Source organism: Macrosteles quadrilineatus, unplaced genomic scaffold (assembly GCF_028750875.1).
Source record: "Macrosteles quadrilineatus isolate MER2022 unplaced genomic scaffold, UCM_ALF_1.0 Scaffold_2__2_contigs__length_208266976, whole genome shotgun sequence".
NCBI lineage: Eukaryota > Metazoa > Arthropoda > Insecta > Hemiptera > Cicadellidae > Macrosteles > Macrosteles quadrilineatus.
Window position 1 is genome coordinate 160,725,738 of NW_026542595.1, and position 6,676 is coordinate 160,732,413.

General features: G+C 31.7%; 1 protein-coding gene across 2 annotated transcripts in view; it reads right to left on the bottom strand.

Annotated features, from left to right (window-relative positions):
* The window catches only part of LOC128985546 (insulin-like peptide receptor), a 109,137-nt gene extending 102,679 nt beyond the window's left edge, over nucleotides 1-6,458 (bottom strand). The window contains exon 1 of one of the 2 annotated variants that reach the window (XM_054405139.1): nucleotides 6,316-6,458. The gene's annotated coding sequence lies outside the window, so the exon portion shown is untranslated. Of the gene's footprint in view, nucleotides 1-6,181; nucleotides 6,278-6,315 lie in introns of those variants that run through there. The other variant, XM_054405140.1, reaches the window with a different exon arrangement.
* Nucleotides 6,459-6,676: the final 218 nt, after the last annotated feature.

Below are 6,676 nucleotides of genomic sequence, written 5' to 3' on the forward strand. Positions count from 1 at the left end.
GATAGTTGTTTCTCCTCCCCTTCCCACATCCCCTATATATACCTGGGAGGGAGGTATATTGGTTTCATGAGGTTGAAATTAGCAAGAGCCACAGAAGCCAGTTAGAGTTTCGGCTAATATGGCTTGTTGAAACAAGTGTATAAATACAAGTTCAAGGTGTACCACACTACTTAAGACATGCTACACCTAAAGTACTTTCATTTTCAATCTCGATGTGCAATATATCTTTTACCTCAATCTTTGTTATAAAACTGATTGTCTAAATTATTCATATTACACGAAAACCTCTCGAGTTAGTTGGAAGTTCGCTAAACTAAAATTATTACACCACCCACCAGTTGTGCAGTTTCTTGGACTACGATTTTAGGAATATCTCTCGGGCCTGATTTATTTCTGGAGCACTGTGAAAACGAATACTGTAGTTGTAAATCCATGCATTATAATGTTAAAGCTCAAAAGTGGTAAAATTGTTATATGTTATAATGTACATTGCATATTGTAAATTTTTAACATTGTAAATGAGATAATACTGTAACTATGCACAAAGTAACTACTTCTGTACCAAAGTATAAATTTATCAACGTCGTACCTCTATTATTCTCTCGATTTAATTATCATAAAACACTGGAAGGCACGGTAAATGATTAGTCGTGTCTGTTGTTTCGCAGTTGGTTGAAGATGAAATGTTAAATTTTCTGTGGAAACTTAACGTTTCTTGACGACTAAGTTGGTTTGGAGATTGTTGAACAGTTTCCAGAATCCTTTATTTACACCTGTAAGAACTGAAATTGGATGAGATTTCTGTCACGGTCTACCTTAATAAACTATTCTTTGAGTTATTGGTTTCAAGCTATTTCTCATACACTATTCTATTAGTATGAAAGCAAAAGACAGTAGTAGTTTCAAGTACAGACATAATTATTACATTTTATATAAAAATAAAGAAACGAAAGTTATATTTTTTTATTTTTACGGTTATGATTGGGTTTTCAAGTGTTACTAGGAGTTTTTTTTCATAACGAGGGGCTTCTGCGTATCTTGGCGTCTCTATTTTATTTTATTTTATTTTTTTATTCTATACTAGTACTTTATGAGTTTAAAAAAGAAGCATAACGCTTTGTTGGTTGCTCTCTAAAACATTCATCAAATTTGTTTAAGAGAAATTTACAAGTTAATCCACTGGAATATGTATTAAACCTACGCATACATTTTGATATCCTCGATTCCTTTTGTAGTTATCTCAAGATGTATGGATGAAATATGCCTAATTGCTTGAGACAGATGAAACACCCTCCATTCACAAGCTCTGAGCCAAAACAGCTGGGTTCGAGCCAGCTATAGAAGCTTCTCCTGGCTAAATCTAGATAAGTGTAGTCTGACGTGTCAAATAGACAGGCCTTGGTTTATTTTAGGTATCCGTAATTTAACAATATTGTATGAACAAGTCAAAAACCTTTAATTTCAGTATGCTATTGCTATTCCACAAAGTCCTTAGTCTTATTAACGACTTGAAATAGTAATATTCCCACACTAAGAAACCTCATATTTAACCGTAGGTATTCAAAGTAAGACTCAGATCTTATGATTTTTTTTCAACTCAAGTAATTGTTTTGATAGAAAAGCTTGATTATTGGTTTAGATATCCCTTGAAAACCCAAAAACACATCGTGCGCATAAGTAGATTATGGAACTTTTTACCACAAAGAAACTATAATTCTATCTTTGTTGATTTTTACTGTGATGATACCTGTCAACATATTGAACGCTGATGTTTGACCAAAAGCGTCTAACCAAACATATTTTTCAACTTGAATTATACCGCTGAGAAACTAAATACACCATTCAATGATTTGCGTCTCTCTGACAAGCATTAATGATTTATGACAAGTGTGTGCTAACAGGTGGATGTAAACTAAATATTATCTATATAGTAAAGACATATATAATTCACTTACCATCAAGGGTGTAAAACGTGCTTTTAGCCTTAAATGTATATTTTAAAATCCTGTTTTAAACAGAATTTAACTGTTGTATTTCACTCGCGAGGTATGATATTACTTGGGATTAAATTGTCTCGCTGACTTTAACGGTCTTGAGTTAAAATAGAACCATTTTAATAACTTGATTGCAAAAATAATGGTTTATATCTACGTAAAAAGTTAAATACTAAAAAGCTTTTAAAATAGGGTGTGATTTTAATGTTTAAGATACGAAATAATGTCTAATGATTCTCGCTGAAAATACATCGAGTTTTTAACCGAGTGAACGGTCAAAGAGTCAGCCCCTACGACTCTACGCTAGGTAAACTCTGGGCAGTGTTTGCTCTTGCAAAGTAGCAAGTCTGGATACTGTAGAATGAATGGAAATTAAAAATGAAAGGTTTAGTAGTCCTTATTTGGAAAGAATTATCCGTGAGAGGACAGAATCGCAGGCTCAATTCTTTATCACTTAACCTTTTAGACATCCTTCTAAATCCATTACTATCATTTACTTATCTGATGGATGTAGTTTATAAATAATTTACTCTCCACAATATGTTCAAACTTTGTGTTTAAAGCATGTAAAATTTCTTTAAAATTACGTGTTTACTTGAATGAGGGTATTAAGTACAATATTAACTATCGGATTTCAAGAAATAATTTTATCTTTAAAAATAACCCTACAAGTTAAACGTTATCGCTATTATATTTATTTTTTACCTTAGTTTATTAGTAATATGTATTCACTCTATAATCCTACATATTACATGTTATATGAGATATTATGTAAGTATAAAGATGGGGGAAAAGAAATAAAATCGATAAACGCTTTAATGAAGTCCCGAATTAATGATCGCTATAACCATCGTCGAGAACCAAGCAAGTTTATAAGAACCACCCACGTTAACAAAACTTGAGTAGTGAATTCTCCTTAGGAATGTTCAACTTAAAAGTACAGAAATATTTCCCCAAGTATTAAAAACTAAAAGTTACAGGGTAAGAAATGTGTTGTGTATTGTATCACGATTGTAATGGACAAAGGGGTATTTTCGTCGTGTACGTTTTTCAAACTGTTTGTTACAGTCGATTGAGAGTTTTGAAGTAATAATATTGCACATAAATTCTTGTTTCTCAATTGATTGCCAGTAGGACAACTGATGAGAAGAAAGGGTGGTAAGGATAGTGTGGGGGGGGGGGGGTAAGTCGTAAAAGGGGAGAGAACGTAGTTGCGACGTTTAATATGAAACTCGGGATCCTGTGGGACAATATCTTTGGCAGGCTACACAGTGTTGGAAATCAAGGAACAATTAATCTGGCCCAGATACAGTAAGAAAACTACGCATACTTTGTAATGATGGAAATTGGAATGGCTTTACTTTTGCAACGGGAAATTACCTCGGAGTTGATATGATTCTTTAAAGCTTCCATCGATGACTACATGTTTTCAATTTTTTTTTACAAGAATAAATAAGAACAATTTTGTTTTCAACAATAAAGAAATAGTTTTACTTTTAAAACTAACGTTTAGTTTTCGATGTAAAATAAAAAATATTTGAGAAACGTGGATATAGAAATGGTCTCTTCTATTGGGATTGTTTTGTTGCCATATCCAATCAATGTTTACTCATTATACCCCTACCCCTGATTTTTCCGTTCCTTTGCCTCTTCAATGACGTTACCACATAGTACAAACGTATCGCTAAGTTGTACCATAGGATATAAAGTACACCGCTACTCTTTAGTCTGTTGTTGCAAATAACATTATAATATGTTTATTTTATTCGTTTACACGATGAAAGCAATTTTCCCTTCAGTCCGCTTGAGGATAAGTTAATTGATTCACTATTAACACTACACTTAAACGTTATCGTTGACAAATTCGAATGTTGCTCGAGTACAATTAGCCATGTCCTCACTAGGCGACTAAGCTAGAAATTCCTTCTTTGGTGCCGTATCACTTGTACAGAATTAAAAATCGATTCGGCTCTGACAACGCTTATTTTACACTTAACAATAAGGGAGTGCCCTGAACGCCAGGTACAGTATGTACATAAATGATGACATAGGTATTCCCATGTTGCTGAGGGTTTAGTTCATTGTCAAATCAACATTGATTGCCTATTACTTGATTCACATTAAGTGGTATATAGTTCTGTGAATTTCAATCAGTGTAACGTCAATCTATTATTTGATTGAGGAAACATTGTGGGATTTCTTTTCGTTGCTAAAGAGTCCAACCAATTTGCTGTACCAACATTTGTAAACAAATGAGATGTGAACTATTCTAATAAAAATGTATATAATGATTGCAATTATTTTACTTTTCCAATGGACGCAATTTAATAAGGTTACGCTGATATGATTTGCATGGTAACTTTGAATGCCAGGGGGTCAGGGGCCTAAAGGTATAAGATTTGAAATAAATCAGAAACCTCAGGCATATTTAATTAATTTCCAAAGTTTCACGGTTTTGGATAACAATTTGGTAGGTAATTTTTTTAAGGCAAACATTCAATTTCTATCAATATTAAATGGTCATTTCCATCATTCTTATAATATAATTCACATACAACATTTCTTTTAAACTTATAAAATCTAAGCACATGTTAATTAATATTCTAATTTAAGCTTATACATTACGTTAATGAAACGTAGTTATAATGATACCGCCAAATTATTTGAACGTTTAAAGTCTACAATATCTTTATAAATAGGTATAAATTATTCATCCACATAATTCACAGTATTTTTAACCCTTTAATATAGTTAATGAAATATTTACTACAGTAAAAAAGAAAATTACATAACTAACCAAACATTTTGGAAATAAATACCGTGATTTTTTTGTGTGCATGTTAAACTATGAATACGTCATCGTTTATCAACTTTTGTAACCTATTGGTATCAATAACTCCCTGACATACTAACTGGCTTATTATTCACACTCAGATCTGACGAAGAGCGTTTTAAACAAAGTAAAAGTTATATAAAGTTATAAAGTTATAGTTATAAAGTTCCATTCAGGTTAATAATTCTAACATTAAAAGTTGTCGGTTATACAAACTATCGTGCTATTTTCAAATACTTAATTATACATTGATCAAATAAGGACAACTTACGTAGTTTTTTGTTTTGTATTATGTGTTTCGAATTAGAAAATACTCACCAAGCCAAACCGTTTACTTGTAAGCTGTTTCCCAACAGAAACCATATTGAGTAGTGACTAATCAGAGGATGCTTTGAATAATTAAAGTACAACTAGAAAAGGACTATAATCAATTCAATAATGAGGCTCGTTATTTTTTATTTCGGAATAATTATTAATAGTTCCTAGAATTTAACTCACTATTATTGCAATACAAACCACAATAATGATTACCTTTAATTACAATTTAAATTACTATAAACGTAATACAACTCGTGCTTTTGGAATGTTTAAATTAATGACTGCGACCAGTTATTTAAACTGTGTATGCACATTTTTCATGGCTGGATATCACGAACTTCAAACCAAGCGATAATTTTTAATGCAATATTTCAAGTTAAAAGAAATTTACATGCTTGTTTTCTTTGGAATATTTACATGTTAAAGATACATAATTTTCTATTCATTAAACTACTAGATAAGTCAGCCATGTAAGTATATTTTACAACATGATAAATAATTATACTTTTATCACAGTTTAATTGCGATGGTGTTTTATTTTAATTTTTAATTTGGACCATATTGTGCTTAAATTGTTTTCAAATATAATTTTAGGTACGTGTTGAAGTAAAATATAAATTTGACGAATTGTTATTTTTAAGTAAAATACTTGTATAACTTCTTCCATTGAAAGATGATTCTCAACGGTTGTCCCAAGGGTGATATATCTGGGTTATCTTTTGTGAGAAATATTTCTTTAACGTTATAAACCCAATATTTGCGGAATCTCTTCCGATTTAAATTTGTATATTTCAAGGGAACATTTAAATTTTTCTCGTGCGTAAAAAAATTGTTTCAAGTTAAACTGTTTTATCTACAACATTCTACTATAGAACGGCAAAGTAATAATTCAATTTTTCTTAGACAAGTCGATACCGACTTCACACGAGTATATTGTCAATTATTGTTTTATATATACCTTTTTAATGGATTACATATTCTATCAATTCAAGTGTAGATAATTGTTAAAGTTGTAAGAGATATGAATTAAGCATACCTAAATTAACGTGTCGACATGACGTAAAATCCAAAGGGAAATGTAACATTATCAACACACAAACAAAATAAAATATAGCAACCCAAACAACACATAAACACAACTATATATTTATGATCCACACATTTTCATACCTAAAATCCAAACGGAATCAGGTATTAAATCTTCACCGACAACTACCTTAATATTTTTGGTAAACACAATTTTCGAACTAACACAATTTTAAATCGTAGTTTGATTATTTTCAAGTCACTGCGATAAAAACAAAAACTACGCGACAACGGGTAAACGTTCGCGGTACGTTGTTTTCTCGCGCACTGCCAACAGTAAACTGATTCCGGATTCTCGATTCTCGTACGTTAGGTTTCGTCCGACTCAGACATGCGTCGTCTGCTAAACAACGACGTCATGGTGACGTCATACTAGGGTGAGGTCATATCGCGTAGTACAGACGGTTGTAAATATTTGTTCAAGTTCATTCATCATTTGCCTTGG